The sequence below is a fragment of the Vespula pensylvanica genome, chromosome 1 (genome assembly GCF_014466175.1).
Source record: "Vespula pensylvanica isolate Volc-1 chromosome 1, ASM1446617v1, whole genome shotgun sequence".
In the NCBI taxonomy this organism is placed as follows: Eukaryota; Metazoa; Arthropoda; class Insecta; order Hymenoptera; family Vespidae; genus Vespula; species Vespula pensylvanica.
In genome coordinates, this window is record NC_057685.1 from 9863035 (window position 1) to 9886582 (window position 23548).

A 23548-nucleotide genomic window follows, 5' to 3' on the forward strand; every position below is an offset into this window, starting at 1 on the left:
TGTCCAAATGAAATTTTTCCTTCGCGCTTCTTGCATGTCTCCAAAATTCATTAAATATTACATCCCCATCGATCGTGTCGGCGTCTTTCATCGCAAAATAAAGGAGAGGAAAAGCGAAAGAAAGGAAGTGATCGTTTCGCATTATGGACTCCGGTTGAGTACCCGTTATCGTCGTTGTCATCAATGTAAATTATAAGAGGCCACGAAAAATCGATCGGGACGTAGACAAAATCCACGTGTATTTGTTTGCATTCACACCACGACAACTAGGTCGTAAAACAATTTCTACGAAGAGATCGCACAAAGCTATAAATTTCAGTTCTGGTATGGCCGCGATGTTCTTCCACAACTTCTAAGCGTTTCCACTAAAACCCTCAAGTTCTCTCGAGTTTTCAAAGCTTCCTTTCTTTGCTCAAGAAAGACTACGTGGTATTCGTGATAGCGAATCGATCGATCGTTCAAAACATTTATACAAAAATTATATTCTCCTTGAACTTTCGTAATCGTTGGCTAAACATCGTCTATCGAATGTCAAAAATCGCTGACAAAAGAATGTTATATGTAATTTATATAAAAGTGCATACTGTAGGGATTAATTTTAATTAGTTAATTATTTCTTAGACTTAGATAATCATTGTTATTATCTGTACCTTAGACGCATATATTCCTGTTATTTTCATCTTAAACGAAATGCTCTTACAATAAAATCAGGGTCTTACTTAGCTTGTTAACAGCACACTTTTACAGGAGCACATACATAACAGTACAAACCATCACCACCACCATCATGATATACGTCAAACACTTCTAAATGTTTTCTATCCCTACAATACTAAACAATTAATTTAACAAATCGTTCAAATTCATGAGAGTATATGAAAAATTCTTGAATATAGTATGTATATATATAACTGTACATATCAGTTTTATAAAATAAAATCAATTATCGCTACATTCAGTTTATCAATATTTTTTAATATCTTTCATCAAATTCCATTTTAAGTTTAATTTACGGTCGAATAATTCATACGTTTCATTTACGTTACAGCGTAAAATTACCAAGCATTCTATAATGAAAAGGATCGTAAGGTAAGAGCAACCAGACGATTATCTCATGATTTACGGGTGGTACTTTGTCACGCCATTCGATTCTATAAATTCGATGAAAATTTGTGAATCGTCGACTCGATAAATCGTAAATTTCTCTTGCTGGTGCGTATATAGGTATACTTATACATACATATATACGTACGTACGTACATACAAATGTATGTACATACATACATACGTACGTACATACATACATATATACATACATATATACATACATACATACATACACACATACATACATACATACATACATACATACATATATATATACATACATATATATGTGTATATGTATATAATAGAGGAACGCAAAGTGGAAGTTCGCGGATAGAACTTTCGCGGTAAACACGTTTGTACGGGATCGTTTAGTAGTCGGATGCTATCGTCCGTAAACCAAATAAGCGTCGCTAAAGCGAAGCCAATTTTATTCCAGCTGAATGCTCGCGGAGAAAGATCGCACTGTGAGTTCGCGAAGAGCTCGAATATTATTTCTCTCTTATCGATTCCTTGAAACGAAAAAGAATAAAGTACGATTGAGTATAATCGTATAAATGACGAAGAGTGGATTTTAACTTGACATACGGTTGGTTCAAAAAAATATATCGAAGAGAAAGAAAGAGAAACTTTGTTCTAATGACTGTTTAATGATTCAGCCTGGTAACGGAGGAAGAGAAATAATACATATTCGAGGAGCGATTTTAACGATTCAATCTTGGTTATCTTTTCGATTCTCCTTGATACTCTTATACGGAAGCTACTATCCAACGAAACGCTTCGAATGGTAAGGATAGTATTTCCGGGTACGCGAGTATTTACATAGCTAAAAGCGCCTGGAAGGTTTCTAATACTTGGCTAGCCGTGCACACCGTCAAGGAATTGTAAACCGATGCAAATCTTCCTGCGGAGCCACGTTCGTTAACGCATTGAACGACTCATAGAATCGTTAATCAATCGCAAGCTCGGAGTCGTTAACTTGATTCATTGTTCTCATTGTGATCAACTCGTTAATGATTCTCTTTGAGAAATGATTCGTTTGGAAACTCAAAAATCGATTTGCCTATATACCTGAATTTTCAGCGACTAGTCACCGAAGTATCATCGAGAAAGAAGAACAATTTATATCGTCTTCGCGTGACACTTTCATAGACCTATTTATCAAGCTTTATCGTCATCGTGCAAATAGGATAAAGAAGCAAGGTTGGTTGCTGGGAGTTGCGGAGAAGAGATGGTTCGCTAAATAGCTCGCCGTTCGTGCTATCAGTGCACTTAAGATCTTGCGGCTCCAGAAGCGAGAAGAAAGAGAGAGAGAGAGAGAGAGAGAGAGAGAGAGAGAGAGAGAGAGAGAGAGAAAGAAAGAAAGAAAGAGGAGGTAAGCTCATAACATTGGCAACCAGACGAAGACTAGGCGTCCTCGTCATTGTCATTGTCGTTGTCGTTCTCCTATTCCCCATCGTCGACGATGAAGGTGCTGCGATAGGGAATAGGAGAGATGAGATGGTGGTAGTAGTCTTCTAGTGAGGTTGAATATTCATTCGCGTTACATATGGATCAGCGCTGAGCGATGTGGCAGGAACGAGCTAAGAGGAAGAGAGCACGGCTAAACGCGTCAGAAGGGTTGGAGGAAAGAACAGTTAAGGGAGATGGTGGGTATGTGCCGCCTACGGATTCAGAGTAAGGGTTTGAATATTGCGCCATCGTCAAGGGTCCTCGCAGGTGGTGCATCGAGTAAAAAGAAAAGGAGCCCGACTTCGTCCTCGTTCGAAAGCTGTTCCTCGTAAAAACCAAAAGAACTTCATCCATTTTATTGCATTTTTTGCTCTGTGTATATTCTCTATGTACATTCTCTTCTTTCTACTTTTTCTTTTCTCTTTAAGAACACCATTATTTATCTAATGAACCTATTCTATAACGTAAAAGCTGACGTAGAAACGAAAAGAATCGAAATGAACTTTGGAAAAATTTATAAACCATGGATAACGTGTAGATACAATGCCACGTTTCAACGTATTTTCGCGAGAAGAGAATAAAAGCGCACTTTGTTCTTCAAGCGAATATCGCTGGCAATACCATAGGCACGGCTCGATACCAATCAAGAAAGGTAACCGATATAGCAGTATGGTTAAACCGTGCCGCCCGTAAAAGCTCGGCTCGTTTCTCTCCTCGTTGGCTGTTAGATCATAAAGCTATTAGTGCGCTTAACGTCTTATAGACGAGTAGGAATGTTTAGAGCTCTCTGTCACAGTGTGATCCCCGTACACTGTGAACCTAGATTTATTGCTTACGAGCCGATAGACGTCTTCGTTCCACTCAACTCATCGTTGCCATCGTTATTCGAGTTCACACAGCACACTACGATTACCAGAGGTGTGGCCTACTTCTTGGCTACACATGGCTACAATCGATTTTTTCCGGACTGGAATAAATCTCGAAACCTACCGAACACACTTTTAAGATGGAGAAACAAACGTAAAGAATTTTGCTGTTCTTTTACTAAAGCGGTAAAATATACTACGTGCAATTGACAATAAGTTCTAAGAGATTATCAATAGCGAATTGGATTCTCCATCGGGGATTTAGAAAAGCTAATAGATGAATCAGAGTGGAGGACGAGGAGTGAGAAAGAGAGAGAATGAAGAGAGCCCAGATCAAGGGTGAATTCAGGAAGGGTCGCGAAACGAAGGGTGGCGCCCTGTCTTTAACAGTCACGTATTGACAAATACGAGAGCCATCGTACTTTACACTAATGCCATATCATCCTCAGGCATTATTGCAGTCATTATTCCCCCCCTTATACTAGATGAGACACGAGATGGTATGATCGACGAAAATAAAACTGACTTCCTTTTATTTTGTTTCTCCCCTCTTTCGTTCTTTTTTTTTTCTTTTCTTTCTTTTTTTTTTTTTAATTAACCGTTCCTCACATCGATACGTGTGTTGAAAATTTTTCAATTAAGGTCGCTGAGTTTGGGGCTGTTTTATCATAGAATCATCTCCGTTCATTTCTCTAAAACGGCTCGATAACTTGAAGAAGATGAAGAGAAAAATTCTTTGGGGAGAAGAAGAAGAGAAAAACCCTTTTTCGTTTAACAACTATTTCATTCATTTCCGATATCTAAGCGGGCGCGGAGAGGATCCATTTGCCTCTTCCAATTCTTCCTAATATTTTCCTTCCAGGCATCAAAAGCCATTGTATATTCTAACTCCATTTCGATCTTTCCTTCGTTCATCAATCAGTTTACATTACTTATCCAGATACTTGGTAAAGAAATCGAAAGAGACAAATTATTTTTTCGTGTTTAAAACGATCATTATAAGTTCACAGTTATCACTTTTCGATTGCAATTCGATTCACAGAAACCAGTCAATGAGCGGATCTCGAAAAATGGTTATCAGAGAAAACACACCGATATCTCTTTTATATCGTGAATAATCAAATATGTATTTTACATTCTTTATATATTATATATAATATAAAAACATTTAATAAAAAGATAATATTGACAAAGAAAAAAGTAAAAGTTTATCGGTATTCCTGCGATAAAAATCGATCAAAATTTCTCATCAAACTTTTTCATAATATCTAATGGACTTTAACTATCAATTATCGAAGATTTTCATTTTGGCACCAGTGAAAGAGTTTATGAGAAATCTAGGGGATCGCAAGTTGCTAACTAAAAATGTTCGTAGGCTGCTCGCGCGGTGTTCAAACAGTCCGTAGGATGGCGGCACGTACACCGTGTACGTTTGGAGTTTATTTATTCCTGAGTGCTACCGAGGGTGGCAGTAGTTTCTTTTTTCCTTTTCTTTTTCTCCCTCCTTCTCTCTCTCTCTCTCTCTCTCTCTCTCTCTCTCTTTCTCTCTCCCTCTCACTCTTTTTCTCTTTCTCTGTACCTTTAGCCCTCTCTTTTTCTCTCACTTTACGCCTTCACCCACGGTTCTCTTTTCTTTCAGTTGCGCTACTACCACCAACGTAGCGTCTTCTTTTATTTCTGACTTTTACCTACTGCCCTCCGCCCACCCCCAGGCGCTGCAATGTTCTATCCCACTCCTTGTCCTCGTTCGTCATCGATAGTCATCTTTTTCATCTTTTCTTTTCAACCTCTTTCTCTTTCTCTCTCTCTCTCTCTCTCTCTCTCTCTCTCTCTCTCTCTCTCTCTCTCTCTCTCTCTCTCTCTCTCTCTCTCTCTTTTACTCGTTCTTTCTCTTATGAACTTTTCCGTAAAAGTGTGCAACTTTCCAACTGTCGAGAAAGTGAGTCTATATATTTCCTCGTTCATGCGACCGTTATCTTCGCGAAGAACGAAGACAAGCGGAAGGAAAGTGTGTCTATAGATACATATACGCGCCTGCGTGTGTTAAAAGGATGCAAAAGCATATAGAAGCAACCAGGGCGAGATACTCTTTTTAAGGGTAGTAATGTGCCATTTAAATACCCTCGCGCGCATGTGGTCACGACAAAACAGTGTCGCGCTGACGTACACCAAGGATAAAGCTAAGTGAAGTTTTGCTTCGACCTCATTTTACTTCAGAAGAGACTAACAAGAGAGGGTTCTCAAACTAGAAATTCTAATTTTAATGAAACTTTGTGAGTATTTACAGTTCATTAAATTATGTAAGGAGCGACCATTTTTTAGTAAAAATTCACTTTGAAATCTGTTTAATATTATAAATTACAAATAAAATAGCAGACATTTCTTTCTCGAAGATTCTTTTTTCTCTTCTTTTTTATAAACGTTTAAACAAAGTAATCGTTGGAATGGTTAGAGATCATAACCACAATAGTTAAACGCATTAAACGCATTCCAAATATATTACTCTTGATAATAAATTTGAGCAACGATCATACATCAATAACTTCATAAAAATGGAGGTTGCTCTTTCGTTTGATATCGTGCTCATTTCTTTATCGAGTTGCATATTTCATAGTATCGTTGTCACAGGTTCTACTGATATTCTAAGAAACTATAACAATCATGTTTCTTTCGAAAATATCGTACGAAATTTTCTTTGAATATCAATTCGATCGCAAGTATTGTATCACGCATAGGGATTAAGCGTCTCATAAAAATGATTAAAAATATTGAAATCCGTGGCAAAAAATGGACTGAATATATGAAAGTTATCATGAATTTTATTATAATGAATTATCTGAGCTGTAAAGATAACGATTTTATACAAAAGATATTGATAAAAAAGTACAGAGTTATTTCGTCGATAATTCTTCTTTTACATCGTTAAGAAAGAATGGATAGTTTCCATAAAAACAGTAATGTCGTGGGAGAAGAAAAAATATATATATATAAAAGAGAAAGGATCGTATTAGATGTAATGTCGCGTTCTAGTAACCTGTGGAGATATTTTGAGTATTAATACGCGGTGAAACTAAAGCCTTTTTGTTTTATTCTTAAAAAAGAATAATATAAATTGGTTCAAAAATTCGTCGCCAAGATTAAATTATTCTTGTAGAGCTATACTGAAAAGCCTGGAAGGTGCTTCTGCAAAAGCACATCTCTTCTCGTATTCATATAAAACTCCGAATATAGTTCCATACGCTGTACATCGCTAAAGTACGCGCCCTTCATTATTATTCAAAAAGTACTTAAGCCGATTTCGTTCCAACACGATATCCCGTCGTGCATTGTAATATCAAAGAGATAGTAGTTGACCAGTTTGAACCTCCAACTTTACCCGCTCCTACAGTCGGATTTACGCGTGCGGTATCCTTTCACATTTTGATTCTATTTCTTCCGTTTCTATTTGCGAATACAGCTAATGAAATATTTTAATATTTTATTAATTGTATCGGGCATATGGAAACAAAAGCAGCTCATGACTTTCGGTTAGTTGTAAATTTTATAATATCTCTTCGTGATTCTAATTGATAATTACTTTCATGAAGTTAATTATAGCTAACAACTTTGTTACTTCCCCGAGATTTCTGCGAATCAACTGAGATTTTTTTTTTAATATGACCATTAAATATTCGTTAAACGTAAAAAATCGTATTCAAAATAATATTGGAAATTTTTGATTACAGTCAACACAAATCTTTTTAAATATGTGATTCGACCATAAATATCATGTTTTAAAGTATCGCTGTTGCTTCAAATTTTATCGACGTTCGGTTTCTTTTTCTTTTTTCTAAGAATAAAGAAGCACCCTCAACGCGACGTGTATATCGAAGACGCACGTAATTATTCATCGCAACGCACACAATTTCCGGTTGTCGAACGAAATGAAAGCCGCAGCGCGAACTTGCTGCGATAATGAGCTTGACGAACGTTATGCCGATTAATGATTCAGCGCAGCAAACACGAAGAATAAAAGACGCGTGTACTGATGCTGTGCTAACATACGTACCTACAAAAAATTCAGGCAAAGAAAGACAAAAATTCATCCATCGCTGTTATAAGCCACGAACGTCGATTTAAATTAATCCTCGGATAAAAAAGAGATTAAAAGATAAGACAGGTCTTTGTTAACAAAATTCTGAAATTTAATGAAAAAATAAAACGCATTCTTGTTCAGAAATTTTCAAAAGACTTATCGCAAATTCTCGTCGTAAAGCTTCGATTTTGTTCTTTTTTTTTTAAGATTTTTTAAGAATTTTTCATACCGATTTTACGTACTTAAAAATATGGATTTTTCTCACCGGTGAAAATTGACGAAGTTCACGAAAAAAGAAGAGAACAAAGTATTCGATGAAGGCGAAAAAGCGTCGAGTCCTCTTTCGATCGGGGACAATCGTATGCGCCGTGAAGTATGTAACGGGCGATATACCAACGAAGACTTATGTTTTGTGTCACGAAAGTGAATCGAGCAGAGAACAGGCGCGAAGGTTTCGATTTTCCCGCAGGCAAATCTCAAGCAGAAAGGGGAAACTCGATGGTTCTTTGAAGTTGCGTTAGCCTTGGGGATTGGAAAAGGCTCATGCAAGAATTCCTATTGTCAAAAGAATCGAGTAATCGAGACCGAAGGGAGAAACGGAACGAAACGAAGAATTTTGTTTGTTCTTAGAACGTCGACCTCGACGAATGAACTTAGTTTGACGCGAAATCGACTTCGCGATAAAATGTGTTAACGTCGACACGACGAATAGGGACGTGTAAACAAACGGTTTATACGCATTGAAAAAATCGAAACAAATGGAAAGGAATATTTCTATCGAACGCAAACAACAGCTAGTAGAAAGGAACGTATAGTTTACGGGAAATCCTCTCGAGTGGCAAAACATGAAAGAAAATATAGAATGGGTCATTAAACAAGGAACGAGTTAGATGTATCAACCAGCCGAAATATATAAATCACTCGAGATTTTATGAGAAGGTAGGGTCGTGAGGTGGTAGTAAACAAACAGTTTCAAGAAATACGATTCATATTTGAATGTAGAATGTAACGCCGAATAAAGGTTTATTTATATACAACCAGACCCGAATTGGTTATTGTAGTTTTATATATAACAGTTTATACCTTATCCGTGCCGTGTTCGTCATCATTCGTGACCCGGACGTCCTTCGGTCAATTTGGTAACCATCGATATTTTCTCTATTTTCTAGTCGGATCATAGAGGGGCATGGCTACAGATCGAGCTTGTATAAATGTGTTTGAACGTGTGTCGTCCATGCATGACGCTATTAATTTTTAGAAGCGTATTCATAACCTTCAGATACTGTAACACTTGGATAGTCTCCGATCGTATATGTGTTCCGACACGGACAGCTATAGCACGGTTATATATATATATATATATATATATATATATATGTATGTATATATATGATATATACATATAAAATATATATGTAAAATATATAAAATATATACGTATAATATATACATAACTAACGTTCATACAATGTTCACTGAATGACCACGGCACGGTTGTATATTGGATTTTAAAGGCAAGCGTTCATTTATCGACAATAGACGTATCGCACATGGATTGTATTATAGTATTCTTTACATTGTTTTCCATAAGATCGCGTTCGCTTATTTGCAACATATGAATCAGATGAATCCGGAAATCGTCGATAAGAATTTCACAAGAAATCAAAATTGCGATACGTTCGATGTGTACTGATTATGTTATTCAAAATTGTGCGTGATACATTCACATTCGGGATTTTCGACTATAATGTATTTTTTCGTTTGGCGTTGGGAGTACTTCCCTTGGAAACTACGTCTGTCGATAGCATCGACGTTTCGAAAATGCGAATAATCCGAATGCAGTACATGAAATAAATATGATCCGCGCGATGCGTGCGTTGCGTCTGTCACCGATAAATGGACGCCTACCTCAAGAAAACAGAAGAGCGCATACATAGTGTGCTTCCTAACATACGAGAGATTCATGTGCGAGTATTTATGCTTTATAACGAAGCAAAGAGAAACGCGAGAGGATAGAAAACGAAACAGAAGAGTAAGGAGAGTGGATCGAAAAGCAAGGTGAGGAGCAGGGCGAAGTTGGAGCTCTCGGCGTATCCATACTCGCAGTCATAAATAATGTCGAGCCGAAACGACGTGACGCGTGGTGGAACATGTGGGACATCCTGTATATTACATGACGTCCACTATTCAATTCGCTCTGTACTCACACACGATGTGAGGAGAGAGAGAGAGAGACAGAGAGAGAGAGAGGGAAAGAGAGAGAAGGAGAGAGGGAGAGCTGGCCGACTTGCTCTCTATGCTATAGCGAATATAGAGGTGCAGCATCCGTGTATCACCCTGAACACCACCACCATGCACTATTCATGACCGGTTTGGCCAAGGTTCGCGAGAGTTGACTGAAACCATGTGAGAGAGAGAAAGAGCGGAGAGAGCTTCATGGCTTTCGGTAGGTTATGACGCACGAGCTCGCAACGATGTATCGTTGTAACGGCAATAAACAGATTATCTTGCTTAATGAAAACGTTCCCGAGCGCTGTGCTGCCGTTTACGATCGTTGAAAACATCTATTGAAACGTCGTGTAACCGTCCATTGATTAGTTATAGCCTTTATAATGACGGTGTTCTTGTATTTCAAAAGCTCTGTCGCAGAGAATACACGTCATTTGAATAATATACGCATACGAAAAAATGGATTCTCGCTGGGCTGGTATTTGAATTCGAATTTGAGTATCCGTATATCGAGCGTGTAATTAATTATACTATCCAAAAATTCAGAGTTTTCATTCTTTCGTAGTCTCTTAAGATACCTGCCACAATAAAAATATGTTTAAGTCGAAAACCGACGTTTCCTATATTAATGTTTGGAATCCTTCGAGATCTTGAAATAGCAAGGAAATCGCAAATAAATTGTGAAAATCTTCTTATCTCGATCTTCCTCTCGTCCCATTTTTTCCGATCTTCACGAATATCGTATAACGATCCGAAATAATATTCCACTTTTGTAGAGATAACTTATACATTCGTACCTTCACTTGAAGAATTATTATAGAACCTACGCACCGCTAACAAAACATTTTCTATTCGTGTTCCTTGGCCGTATACGTGTAAATATAAGAAAATACGCGTACGGTAAGAAAGAAAAAGATAGAGAGTTCACGTAAATCCTTGAATACGAAACGTGTAATAAAAAATACCTTTCGCATACCATAATCTCAAGAAAGTTAAAATACGCGCTTTCAATGAAATGAAAACATCGTGCAAGAAAGTCACTGGGATACCATTCGACGTTAGTACGGCAAACGATACTTAATTTTCCAAAGTGGCACTAGCGAGAGTCCGCAGAAAACTTTGCTATTTATATTGTAGGTATCTGTTTGTGAGTATTTGTACGTATTTATATGTCGTGAAACGCGGCCCATCTCGCAAATAAAAGACGTGCGGCAGGATGCGCCGCATTGGCGCTGCCACCGAGAGGTTCTTTATTTTAAAGAAATTCAAATCCTATCTGATATGAAAGTTGGTAGGGAGTAGAATCGGCGCACGGTGGGTGGTGTAAAGAGAAAAGAAAAGAAAGGAGAAAGATAGAGAGAAAGAGGTGATGGTAGTGGTATACGTCGCACACGATAGATAGAAGAAGCTGACACGGTTGAATCGCGGAGCCAATCGGATAAGTACGTTCCTATAGAGCCAGAATGTCTCGTCCAATCTGATATACCGTAGCCTTTGACGTTTCTCATGCCCTATCGCGCGATCTCCCGCGACCTCTGTCTTCGTCCTTCTTCCATCTTTCGTTACTTCCACCCCTCTCATCTAACTCTCTTTCTCCAATCTTCTTCGCCTCCTCCACTCTTCTTCTATCCTTTTCCTTACGAAAGACGTCGTAGAATTTCGAAGGAGTAGTTCCTCCTCGCCCAATCGGCGCCGAGACTCTGCATGAAATGAGAAGAAAAGCCGCGAGAAATGAATCAAACCAACCGACATTTCAATTATTTCTTACAAGCATCCTTTACTTCATCCTCCTCCTTTTCTTGCTTTTCCAGCCGCCTCAAGCTTCTATTTGCCTTGTTTTCTTCTTTCTTGGATATGCAAAGAATCGGAGAACACGATCGAGTGTAAGTGTTCTAAAGCATTTAAACAAATATGAAAGCTTTCTCCTTGCTTGAAGATATGAATCATTATGATTGTACCGTGATCACGAAACAAAGATTGTAACGGAAAAGATCTCGAGAGAAACGAAAAGGTTTAAATTGTTAGTAACGATGAGCGAATATGTATTTTATTATAACTCATTATCATAATTATAACTCACTTATTATAACTCATTGTTATATATTATAATTTATTTGGTTTGTGATTAATTAGCCGCCTTTAAAAACGAGATGTATATTCATCGAATGAGATTTAAGAAATTGAAGTTGATTTATTACTGTCAACTTTACTTTCGGATTAAATTGTGTAAGCTAGAAGACCGAGTGTTTTCTCCCTTTAACGACCCGTTTCTTAGATTATTTTTAACCTATCTCTTTCGAAACGCACTTCCCACAAGATGGAAATCCAGGCTCATTATAAGTTTATTTACAAGTCCGGCAATAAATCCCATATTGCCGATTATCGTCCAGTCTCAAAATATTACACGTATTAATAGCAGAAAAACTCTTATCGCTTTACTAAAGGACTCATTATTTACGATAGCAATATAGCTTCATTCTCAATCATTTTATTTTTACTAATTTCACATTTATTATCAATTGCATTGCGGATAAATTTAAAAATGGTTACCAGGTTGAAATTATATATACAGATTTTCATGAAGCTTTTAACACTGTTAACCATAAAATCATAATAAACTAAATTAAACTCCCTCAGCATAATATAAATATACCATCCTAGCTATCGAGCTATCGAGCTATCTCAGAGACTGAATACATATACTAGAAAGATCAATGTCCCACATGGCGTACTAGGAAAGGCTCTCATTTGAATCCTCATTTAATCAATATATTTATCGATGACATTGTTTTAATTTCACGCTAATAACTTGAAAATAGTTCATAAAATTATATATTTTCTAGATGCTTTAAATCTATAAAAAGACCTAACAAACATCACTAATTAGGGTAAATTTAATCATATCAGTTGAAACGTATCCAAATGTAATATTATACGTTTCCATCATAATTGGTAATATTATCTTAAACGATATCATTGTAAAAAATCTTAGAGTCACATTTACTCCTACCATATTATTTACGGAACATTACAAACATTATTTTTTTGATTTAAAAAATTTTCAGTTTCATTATGAAAAGCTATCAAATTTTAATAATACCAAAATATTCAAAATTCTGTATTTCGCTTTTTTACTTCTACACCTTTAATATTATATTTGTCTATTTGGAACCACCGTTATCAGATCTATACTTATCCCATAGAAAAAGTCCAACATAAATTCTTATTTTTTATCTCGTAAAAAATCAACGTCTATTCTGAAAATTTACTGTAACTACGAATCACTTTTAGCTTCTTTTCACTTTCTTATTCATTCTAAAATAGCGTAGACTTATATGTGATTTAATGTTTGTCTCCAAAATTATGAATAATTACCTTTATATTTTTGAATCTAGGGTTCTTAACTATTCGCATCTTAGTACATTATTAATATAAAAATAAACATCTGTCTGTTTGTGATTTCCTTATAACTCCTACTATTTTTGTCTAATGCAGATGAAATTTTGTTTAGTGCTCTTTATATTCGGATGAAAAGTATAGATATATTCGGAAATATTAGTTATAAAATAGATTAGAAAATTTTTAATGAATAAATGGTTCTCTATCAAACGACTCGTGTGCAATATATTCTATATGTTATAAATGATTAAGTTACATACATGCTTGACAGTGCAATATATTAATAATTAATATTATCACAAACAATTGTATCGATCATATTTTAACCAGGCCAAGTACTTCGCTCATCTATTTCACTTCTCTTGCGATTCGTTCATTTTTTTTAAAACCATGCGAAAATTGTAATATATAACTCAACTCTAATTTCGCACCATAAATAATTTATTCCAGTTTTCTTGTGTATTAATCTCTAATTACTTTACTAAAGAGTATAACTTGTATAATGAATATTATTATTATCATTATTATCACTATTATTATTATTATTATTATTATTATTATTATTATTATTATTATTATCATTATTACTATTATTATTATTATTATTATTATTATTATTATTATTATTATTATCATCATTATTACTATTATTATTATTATTATTATTATTATTATTATTATTATTATTATTTATAAAATTGTTCTAGATAAATTTATAAGTTTTATATTAAGGTTTTTATATTATAATAGTTTCCTCGTCTCTTTTTCTACACTAGATGAAATTTTAATTTAATTAAACTACATTTTATATTCATTTTATGATTTCTTCCGGACTTTCTCCCTGAACGCCGCGTTTATCCGTTGAATCCATGAAGGTAACTTCGGAACGTTCGCTACACCCTCCGAGGGCGCATTTTCGAAAACTCTTTTTCTTTCTCTGAGGGGTCGAGTAATGCGTCGGCCGTAAGAATAATTAGGTACGTTCGTTGAATGGCACTCGGTAGTCTTTCTGAAAGATTGTCGCACGTAGATCCTGGCACCCTTTTTTCGAACCGAATTCCGACGAACGAACGAAGGTGTAGGTACCGCGCACGAAAGGAAAAGGGGTGAATGATAGAAAGAAGAACGATCTATATACTAGCAGGGGTTATAAGAGAAAGAGTTGGAATGAGAAGAGGATTGCGAGGGTTGTTGAGCCAACGTTGGTGTCGATATCAGGTGGATGTAGTGGTAGCCGGTGTCAGATACGAGAGAATGTTACAGATGAATGCTACAGAGAGAATCAAGAGGATCCAGGAAGAGAGAGATAGATAGAGATATAGATAGATAGAGAGAGAGAGAGAGAGAGAGAGAGAGAGAGAGAGAGAGAGAGAGAGAGAGAGATGGCAATACAGCAACGCTTCGTAGCTAGACTAATCGGATAATTAAGTTCCGCAAAATGGAAGGCTAGCGCCCAGGAGGAGCGAGCATCGGGAACCGAAAGCTCTCGACCACGCAACGCATCATCGCTATTCTCTAATTAACGTCGGTAATCAGAATCGGTAAGGTAATCTGATTATCCCCAGTCAGACTGCTACGATTCTGACGTAACGTTCAACTGGCTGATTGACCGAAACCTCGGGAACCGATGACGTCATCGATTGACTGCAACGCGCACTTCGGTTTCACGATTCTATACGAATGTAGCTCGTTAATGGGCACGACAATTACCGCAATAAGCATCGTTTATGATACGTTGGTCGATATCTCGCTTTTTCCTGTGTTCCCTTTTCCTTTTAATAGAATTATGGTTGTTGTCTAGATAAAAACTCTGATAAGACAATAACTAGGCTATGCACTTAATGTTAAAAAAAAATACACTATTAAATAACCTTATGTTATATATAAAATGAGAATTATGTTATAAGCGATCAGGGATGATCGTAATGTCTCAGTTGAAATGCTTTAATCGTTCTGTAAAATCCTAGTTTGGAGCATAAATTTAATAATCGTAGAAAAAACAAAAAGAACGATGTTGTGATATATTCTGTCGAAGTTTTTAAATGTCGTTTAACAATTTCGTCATAAATCCGCGGTAGAGACGACGTTCGTGGCATGCTAGATGTTCTATCTCATATCTACACCGTTCAGGAAGAGCAGAATCGGTAAAAACTGGTTAATAAAAAGAGAAAAAGAAAAATGAAGATATAGGAGAGAGAGAGAGAGAGAGAGAGAGAGGGAGAGAGAGAGAGAGTGAGTGAGAGGAAGAGAGAGAAGAAAAGAGAGAAGAAACGAAACCGATGTACGTCTGGCTGCATTGGTCCGTTCGGATTGTTTGCCCATCGTTGACACACGACCGTATCGACCCCTCTAGGCATTACTATCGTAGAGTGAAAAAAAGTTTGCACCCTGTCGGAGTTGAATGCGTTACCGCGTATAATTTGTCTGCAGCGATATCCATCCGATATTGAATTCAATAGAAAATGCTGCAACGAGTTGTATATGAATTCGGAATTACTCGCTTTTTTACTAAAGCAAAAGTGAAGTTTTCAACTGTTGAAATTGCCTTTTCGTTGTACATACACCGACGAAAATTTATCGCCGACCGAGAGGACGTTTGTTTTCAACGTATAATTTATAAAATTATCCGAGGAGAAAAAGCCATCGCGTTTGCAAGCAATATCCTCGATTTTTCCAATTGAATTTCGCTTTAGTAGCATAACATATCGGATATGTAAAACTAAAATTGAGGATTATTCGACTTTACAAAACAAAGAAATCTCGATAACAATATAGCTTTCGAAGTTGTAACTTTTGTTTACCATCGTAAAGTAATCGAAGAGTCTCACAGTAGATGAATTATTTGCAGTGTAAAGCCGGATGAAATTCATATCTCTTGACCCGCTTAACTAATTGGCTCCAAATTTTGTATAAGTACACTTCGACGCATATGTCGATGCGGTGATATTTTTTAACATAGAAAAGGTCACGTAAAATTCATTAAAACTGTAACATTCCTTCGCACCGGCCGAAATGATTTTTATCGTAAAAATTCCAACATCTCCGACGATACACGCTTGATTAATGTTACGTTGTTCGCAATGAAAATGACGACGCCATTTTTTACTGTCGCCGTAAACGAAATATTTATCGTTATCGTAAACTCCAACGACAACTTCTATTTTTAGCACGCGCGTAATAAATCAAATAATCGGTCGACAGAACATAAATTTTTGAATAGTCAATGTGTCCAGTCGCGTTGTGCGTTGAACTCGAGAAAAGGAAAAAGAGAAGAGCAAAAAGGCAAAGGCTTATCTAATACCGTCATTCTATAAACAAAGCTAGCCAAAGGTAAAGTGGTATTAAATGTGTCGCGTTAAAATCGTTATGATTGAAAGTAGGTACTGACTCGTAAACCACTTAATGCTAATCGTTCATGACACGAAAGCACATTGTTCCAATGGAGAACCGCTACCGATGCAAAATTATTCGCTGTTTATTGACGATAAAATTCCACAGCGTACCGTGAAGAGGGCTTGGCGAAGCTGTGCGGAGGATGGTTCGAGCCAGATTGCTATAACTAAGTGCGGGCGTAATTAAAAGCTTGCTGATTGGTTTACGATAATTTAAGTATGGTGAGTTAACAGAGTGGAAAACTCGTAAAAAAAAGACGATGGATCAGGGAGGCAAAGAAAATTGTGAGATTAAAATGTAAAACAAAGAGAGGGAAGGAGAGAGATGGCGCCAAAATCAGTTGATAATAAATCTATGTAAAGCGGTATATAGGTTACGTGACACCAAAGAAACCAAAATAGTCGGTTTGTTAGTTCGTGTCACACGTAATTAAACGCGTCACTGTATACAATGAAGCTGGCTCGTACGAGTGGGACCGAGAACGAGATATAAAGTGGAAGGTTGGTGAAAAGGAATACGAGAGAGAAGGGACAAGGAATGGGTCGGGTCAATATCACAAATATAGACGAACTACTGCCCTTCAGCAGTCGCTTTCGTGATTTTTCGCGGCGGGATGATTTTCGCTCGATCCCTTTAAAAATAAGACCAAGAGGATCATTTCGTTCAACGTGTTTTCTTGACGTTAATTTATTCGACGCTTTTTATTCCGCACTTTATTCGTTCTCTCTCTCTCTCTCTCTCTCTCTCTCTCTCTCTCTCTCTCTCTCTCTCTCTCGCTATCATTCTGGTCAGGATGGAAACGAACGCGGCCGTTTAATCGAAATTTCCCCGGCGATGGACGTTCCACGCACGAGTTTCTCCGTGACCTATCACTCTCTCTCACCAATGTCCAGCTCCAAATTCCACTATTTTTTCTGCCTCTCTTCCTCACCACCCCGCAGAAAAGCGGACCTCCCAGGCAATTTAATTAGCAGAACTACTCCCTCGACAGCAACACGTAACACGGAGAACTAACTTAACAACGCTCGCCGGCAATCCATCCAGTACACTAGGCGACTCCGATGCACGCGAGTGCACGCGAGGGCGAATGCACATACGAGCAAGCGCGTACGTATACTCGCCGAAAAGGGAATGCGACGAACGAACGAATGAGCGATCGAGTGCGAGTTAGTGTGCAAACGTCAGGACGCGCCAGGATAGTTCTGCTTCCACGCGTAAACCGTACGTATGTACATATGTACGTGTGTCGAGTCACTGGACAATAGCATTGGCTTAACCAGCTTGCTCTTCTCGTGTCTAGCGTACTACTGTTACAGCTACGGATCGCAATCAAAATGTTTAAACGTACCGGCTACGGTTAAGTCTCGAGACCCAAGTACACTCGGCTCTTAACTGAACGAGAGACTTCGTCCAACCCGAAATTAATAACTTTTCTTTTTACGTAAATGTCACACGAATCGATCTTCTAATTAAAAAATTTCCGGTTTGAAATTAAAAAAAGTACGGTTCATATTTTACGTTTGATCGATTCCTCGACTAGAAATGATCCTAAAGATTTGGAGAAAGAGACGAATATCGTGGTTTATCCACGTTAAACACGCCCATTAAATTTCCTACGGACGCTACTTGCTTGTGATTCGCTCAATGATGCTCAACGTATATGTAGATACATGTATAAGCATATTCACGAAATGAATCTTCATGCATTTTGTCAGGTGTTTTCGAGACGCGCCAAATTGCCACGTTTTTATAGACGTCTAGGTATATTTCTCATCCAGAATCCTGATTTTCCTCGACTCAATTACAAGCTTTGAGACGAACGCTTTTAAGCATTTTCAAGGAGACGGGCTGAACGAGGGAGGCATAACTGGTGAAGCGGTAATGCGTTGATGCCGCTTATTAATATCGTGCTTCTAAATAGAAATTCTCCCAAATCGCCGATATACGAGCCACGGATCGCGGTCACAGGTGTTAGCTTCGTAAGAGCTTGCAGACATAACGAGAAGAGATGGAAGAGGATAAAGAGGGAGGAGATTCAAGAGGAGAACGCGTCGTGTCTCGACCGCCCAAGCGATTCGTCTATACGAAAATAGGAATGGAAAATCTGTGCTTAAGGGATTAAAATAGGATTACGAAATATTCGAAATTGCCGAGATTTCATGCAAAAGCTCTACGTATCTCGTGGTAACGTCCAGCCCGAATTCCAGGCGATTAAGTACCGAGTCGATGATTTATAAAGGTGCAAGCGTCCACTCAACGACTAACAACGAAATACGAGCAAAAACCAATCGGGTTAAGCTGCCTAAGTGTCGTTTTGATATTCAAACGTTTGACATTTCAAAATATGACTATAAAAGAAATAGAAAAAGTATTTTTTCTATAAAACTTACAATGAAGAAATCACGAAGTAAATAATAGGAACTACGAAAAAAATAAATAAAATAGGTACGATCGACATTGTTATTTATTTTATGAGCCCATTTAAAAGATGTCGTCGTTGTCGTCGAAATGGACAAATCACTGGCAGCGCACAGTCGTTTTGCAAAAGACGAAGTAGTCGTAAGAATTTACGATTTTGTAACGTATGTCTGTACTCGTGAGCACGCGCGCGCGCACGAGCGGCACGCCATATAATAGCTGATGTTACAGGTTCGCGTCGTAAAGGCGCATCGTTAAATAGTTTCCGATCGTGAAAATGGTCCAACGTATGTTCATAAAATTTTCTTTTTTTCTCTCGTTTTCTTTACGAACGCACCTCATAAGAGCGTAATTCTCAATAATTGATACAATCGCGATTATCACGGAAATTCCTGCTCTAAACTCGTCAAAAGATATGCAGCTTTTCTCTGACACGATTTTAAAACAAAAAGATGAAAACAATGAAAAACAAAAGAAGAAACAAATTTTAAAGCGAGATAGATAAGGCTATGTGGATGCTAATGAGAAGGGAGATTTTTCTAGCGCGTCCGTGCGTGTTCTAAGTGAGAGTCCTTGCCCGCGTTAAACTCTTCATTTCCTCGAGGTTGAATTTAATGTCCGGTACGTGTGTGGCTCATTAAGCGTCGTGCCAGCTTTCGAGCTGATCGAAGAATAAATAAGGGTGGATAGCGCGGAATCTACGCGTGAGTTTCTACGGCCTCGAGATAGCACGAACAAGTGTGTGTTCGATCGCTAGGAAGAGGGATAAGGAGCTCGAGGGAAAGAGAAAGAAGGTATGTAAGAAAGAGAAGGATGCAGAGGTGGATTAATGCGAGTCCGTACGAGGATACCCGCTGTGCCCTACGGGAGTTAACGCGGGAATCGCGTGTTCCTGCCACGAAACATGGAACACAGTCGAACGGAATTGAACAAAGAGAGAAGAAGGAAGACTATAGAGTAAGCGAGAATGTGCAGAAGAGAAAAGGCATTGTGCGAGCCAGGAATCTTCTGTGATTCCTTTTCTTTCGGAGCCTACATCCGCAAATGAGTACTTTCACTAAGAAGAATGCTTCAAACGACTGATCCAACAAAACTCTAAGATTATTGCACTCTTATTTGACGCGTGTATACGTTAATTCGATACCAAAAGACAAAAGAAATAACGATAATTCTATAATCCTATTCTTAATTATTATTATAGTTGTACGAAAACCTGAACACTCTTTTATTTACTGATAAAAATTAGATCGCTCGTAGATAGCGGTTCGTTCTCGGCATGTCGGCCTTGCGATCGATCGACGAATTTCCTTTTGGAGCTATATTATAAAGGAAGCACTGCTCGGATGATCGCCTTTCAACCCCCCACCGAGCCGATAAGAGCTAGCATCGTATCTAGAAGAACCGACACCATAGAACTCACCATAACGAGATCGTACAACGTTACCACCCACGCACACCCATCAGGTGCGCTGATAAATTACTCAAAACCCTCGTATCGTATCTCTCAAATGCGTTTACGACTTTCAGAAACTACCTAGTCTACATTCATCTATCGTACGCCTCGTCATAATTTTTAACTGTCTTTGAAAAAACAAGCTAAACTGTCTTTGTTTCAACTGCCTTTGAAAAAACGACTTACCTATTTTATTTGTTTCCAGTTTTAATAATTCTTTTATTAAAATTATTTACTGTAAACGCGGATAGTGTTTTAACAGGACCAGTACCAAGTACTTTGTTTCATTAGCGACGCGCGTCAGCAGAAAAAAATATCGGAAATGCATTTGAGTTTAGCTAAAATAAAAAAGACACTGTATGTATGTAATTACACATATGTGTGCGAGTGAGCGAGCGAATCTAGAAGAACAAATGCGAGGCTGAAAGATTTTGTTTGCGATTTTCACCAAGAGCATATCGCTAATTTAATTTGTTTAGTAAAGTTTTGAATTTTATTTAAATAAAGCCATTCTTTTCATAAATCAGTATTAATTTTTATATTAATTTCCTCATCTCTGTATTCTTACATTATATACGTTCGAAGTTTCATTCTTTTTTTCCTTTATTATGTAAATCTCATAATGGTGAGTCAATAAAGAAACGATTGATTCGAAAAATGCTAGGTAATAGCTTAAATCGTTCATGGGAGACTTTTATCTCGTCAAAGTATACGAAGATGAAAGATTGGAAACTCTCTAACACGACATTTTCATAGGCGATCAGTAAGACAGAACAATGAAGAAGAAAAAAGAAAACTAAAGAACGAGGGAGAAAGAGAGAGACAAGGAAGATCTACGATCCAGGAAGGACCTTAATAATCTCGATTCATAAAGCCTAGTATGCCGTCCTCGATACGCTGGTGTTGGCCACGAGTGGGCTGATAAAGAATGACGATCGTAAGGGAAGAAAGTTGCGGGGTGCTTATCGCCTAATAAATTCTACTTCGCTAGAGCCATCTCTCTCTTTCTCTCTGCTATATTTTCTTTCTCTCTTACTACAATCTTAAAGGCAGGCGTCCATTTGAGAGTAAAACTATCGCGAGTTTCTCTTGAGAGTATTTCTTGCTAGTAGATACTGCGTTTGATAGTAACCCTCTGAGAGGATGGTTCAACTATCTGACAGCGATTGTAGCATGCTCTGAAATGGAAACACAGAAATGTTACTATTGGAGAGTTTTCTTGGAAATACAAATTTCATTTTAAGAAGTTTATTCTGAGAGCTATCGGAGAGTAGCAACATAAAAATTACTGTAAAAAAGAACGAAAAAAATATAAGATCTTCTTTATTAATAATAATATAAGAAGTAAGTTCAGTAACGAACAGATGTATGTAGGTACACATTTATCCTAAAACAGATCCTATATATTTCTTCCAAAACACGCTTTTGAGAGTTCTTCGTGATAATAAACTATGGTCAAGAACGCAAGTGATTATCTGAGATTAAACATTTTCAAAGTTGCTCTGAAATAGATACAAAATTTGATACTACTCTCGAGAGCAACTATTGTAAGAAACTCTTGAATGAGCAGCTACCTTCAGATAGTTGAACTATGCTCTTAAATAGTTACTCTCAGAAGTAGTGTCCACTAGCAAGAATTATTCTCGAGAGCAACTCGTGATAGTTTTACTCTGAACTTGTTTTATCTTTCTCATTCTCGCTTCTTTTTCTTCTTCTTCTCTGAGTACTTTCCTATGTCGTAGCTACTATGTGCTGCAAAACCTGTGTAATTATCGCCAGTAAGTTTCAACTAAATTTGCCGCTAACGACGATTTACGGTCGAATTAACAGATTGCCTGATGGAAAAAGATAACCGAACGGTTCTCTCTCTTTCTTACTTGATTTTTTTTCTTGTAGCATGCATCATCCTTTTTAATCGATAATATCTTATCAATAAAAAGTTCTAATTCAAAATTTAAAGACGAATACGATGTGCTCTATAGAATCGACTATAGTTCATAAGAGTCGAAACCGAAAATGAATAAGTCAAAATTTTTGATTTTTTAATCTTCTTTTTCTTCTTTCTCCTCGACTTGTTCGCAACGATGAGAAGTTTTAATGAGACCTTCTCTATCGAATCACCAAAGCGGAGGAAGAACCGTCATTAGTTTCGAGCTCGAACGATAATTTTCTTCTTAGGTCATATAGCTCATTACGATACATTGAGTACTTCGTTCCGTGAAATTAATGATACATATATAAGTATCTTCTTAAACGGAACAGCGAGAACTTTCATGTAAGAGATGCGTCCAATTTTTAAATATATAAAATAGATCATTTTTGAAGTATTCATTTCTTGATAATAATCGTTTAAAAGTACTTACCCATAATATTGTAGAAGATTTAAAAGTGTATCAAAATCTACAAAATAAACGTTTATCGAACTTGATTTGCCAACAAATTTCAATAAAATTTTCCACAATTTTCGTAAAAGTCAATTTGTAACAATACACGTTCCAGTATAATCTAATAAAATATATGAAATCGACTATCCTTTAAATTGTAGAACATTTTAAAACGTTATTTATGCGTGTCATCTGTACTTATTTTTTATTTTTCCTTCTTATTAGTGCGTTTATACATTTTTTACTTTTTCTCCTTATCAATATGGTCTTCCAAAAATTTCTAAATTTCGTCATACTAAAAATAGAATCTTTGTACCTGTATATCTTCGGGTACTTGTTTTTTAGATTTTCCTACTTCTCTCTGACGCCTAAAATATATAAAACGCATCGTTATGCTGAAGGTGTACACATTATAGTTGTAACAATTGATCTCTATACTTCATCGAGATAAACCTTTGCTTTTTATGGAATGACGATTCGTAATTGTCTCTTTTAAGTGATATCCCAAACCTAATAAGTACTTGATTTCGAGGGATTGAATCGAACTGAGTATCAGAATTGAAAATATAACGTCGATGTTTGTTTTTCTACTCGTTGAGGCCGACAGTGAATAAGTCGAGATTTTCGTGTAAAAAGTTCCGTGCAATCGAATACACAACTCGAACTTGAGTTATCTTCGGAGAAAATCTATCCTTTTCTTTCTAAGTAAATGTTACTATGATAACATGTATTCTTGGGAGAACAAGAGAAAGGAGAGTGAGTGAGTGAGTGA

At 37.0% G+C, this 23548-nt stretch overlaps 1 protein-coding gene and 1 long non-coding RNA gene across 8 annotated transcripts in view; both read right to left on the reverse strand.

Annotated features, from left to right (window-relative positions):
* The window catches only part of LOC122632939, a 28545-nt gene extending 9222 nt beyond the window's left edge, over positions 1-19323 (reverse strand). The window contains exon 1 of the long non-coding RNA XR_006327975.1: positions 17870-19323. This is a non-coding gene — a long non-coding RNA (uncharacterized LOC122632939). The remainder of the gene's footprint in view (positions 1-17869) is intronic.
* Positions 1-23548, reverse strand: part of LOC122632890 (RNA-binding protein Musashi homolog Rbp6) — a 583922-nt gene that overhangs the window by 321029 nt on the left and 239345 nt on the right. The gene's annotated exons all lie outside the window — the stretch shown is intronic.